Source organism: Aethina tumida, chromosome 1 (assembly GCF_024364675.1).
Source record: "Aethina tumida isolate Nest 87 chromosome 1, icAetTumi1.1, whole genome shotgun sequence".
Lineage (NCBI taxonomy): Eukaryota > Metazoa > Arthropoda > Insecta > Coleoptera > Nitidulidae > Aethina > Aethina tumida.
In genome coordinates, this window is record NC_065435.1 from 44,767,447 (window position 1) to 44,769,488 (window position 2,042).

Sequence of the window (2,042 nt, forward strand, 5' to 3'; positions counted from 1 at the left end):
GCTGCGATGTCCGAGTGGTTAAGGAGTTTGACTCGAAATCAAATGGGCTCTGCCCGCACAGGTTCGAATCCTGTTCGCAGCGAATTTTTTTTATATTCCTATAATTTTTATATTTATTTATTTTTATATTTTATGATATTTTATACATTTTTTATCAACTTAAGCTAAAGCCCTTAATTAATATTTGATTTTATTTTTTTAACGAATTTATACTAAATTAAACTGAAATGTAATTTTTATAATGTCTTTGTCCACTGAAATCGTTTTGATTGATTTAATAAAATATAAAACACTAAATAAATTAAAAAATAAACCATTATACAGTAAAAATAATAGATTAAAGACCATCAGAAGCTAAGGTAGGCCCTTTCAGGAATACTATAACACGAGATGTCAGTTACACTTCAAAATTTTGATGTTTGAGGTTACCAAGTTTTTCCAACCCCTTTTTCTATTTAAAACCTTGTCTATGACCAAACAATCAAAAATAACTTGACAATACCTAGAAGTGTTAATTTTATATTAATTTTATTAAGTTAAATGTTAAAAAAAATGCATAAATGTCAGAATTATTTTTTAACAAAAAGTCCCGTTTGATATCTTTTGAATTTAACAAATTATCATTCTATACAAAACGTTGTCTTTGGATTCTTCATTTGAAAGGTATATTTATTTTCTATTCTATGCTCTTCAAAGTCGAATGAGTAGTTATGAAGGATTAACTTAATGGATAGATAAGTTTCCATAAAGAATCTATTAAGTGTTAATTTCTCGAAAATTAAACTAAACATAGGTATTACAGCTCAATATTTACACAACAGAAAACAGTGTAAGTATTCGTTTACTTCTAAATTGGGGGTTGTGCTTACAAAAATTATCAGGGAGGCACTTTTTACGACCTCGCTGTATAAAAAGACTTTTCTGATCGCACTATATCGGTGTGTAGTCCTCCACAATTAGATCGTGTGAAAGCACGTGCAAATAAGAACGCGTAAGTGTGATGAGAGTTTGATGCACACATCGAATAATTTATTTAACCCAACGGAGTTGATCACACATTTCACTAATCGAGTGTTGACATTGTCGCCACAAACACTTTATCTTGATTCTTTGTCAGTGCACGTAATCAATGAATGAATTGACTTAATTAATTTGTTGTTTCGTTAATAGATAAATCAAACAAGTTATATGGAGGATTATCGATTTCTTCCATTTGAAATTCATAAACAACTTGTCGAGTCAAAGCTCAGCATGACCAATAATCGACCACGTGAAGTTTGTCTCGAGCATGACTAAAATGAAACGAATAAAAAAAAAATCATAATGCCATACCCTCGCGGCCGAAATGGGAATGTTCTTGAACCGCAGAGCCGTCTTATCGCGGTACAGAACAAAAACTACAAATTACCGAGTCATTGCTAACGATGCGATCGCTCGAGGTATTTGTATTGTCTCATGGGATGATGACCAAATCATTGTTGCATAATAACGCCGTCGAGATTTTATTCGGATACCGCGAAGGTAATGGCCAACAAATTGTTTGATTACTTTCAAACTTATTGAGTAAAATATTATAACCTGATATGTATCTTATTGTGTTTAAAAAATTGATATAACAATTAAGGTTATTAGGCAACAAAAGATGATTTAGTGTCATTACGCTTTATATGGGCAATTCATGTTGTTGATGGCCATTGTGAGGTGCTTGCTTACCTCTGCTTCATCCCATTCTTTGTCCATACGCAAAATCATCGGGTTTTGTTCTACACCAAAATGGTGACTGTTCAAAGATGATTAGAAATATACTTTGTCCCATAATTTGTGGACCTAATTTGGAGAAGTTGATGCTGGTTCAAGATCTGCAATCAAAGAGCTGAGCTTTGAAGAGGTTATTAAAAAAGTTTTCGTAATAAATTCTTCTTTTATTTTTGATGAATGTGGCTAGATCTCCAATCTGGCCACACAACCAAATAATTTTTTATCGCAGACACTTAGCAGCTCATTTATTAACTTAACGTCCGATATTCTCTTAATGGTCAAAC

At 32.1% G+C, this 2,042-nt stretch overlaps 1 non-coding gene across 1 annotated transcript; it reads left to right on the forward strand.

The window, feature by feature from the left end:
• Nucleotides 1–82, forward strand: Trnas-cga (transfer RNA serine (anticodon CGA)). Its single transcript has one exon. It is a non-coding gene; the product is annotated as a tRNA-Ser (tRNA).
• The last annotated feature ends 1,960 nt before the right edge of the window (nt 83–2,042 follow it).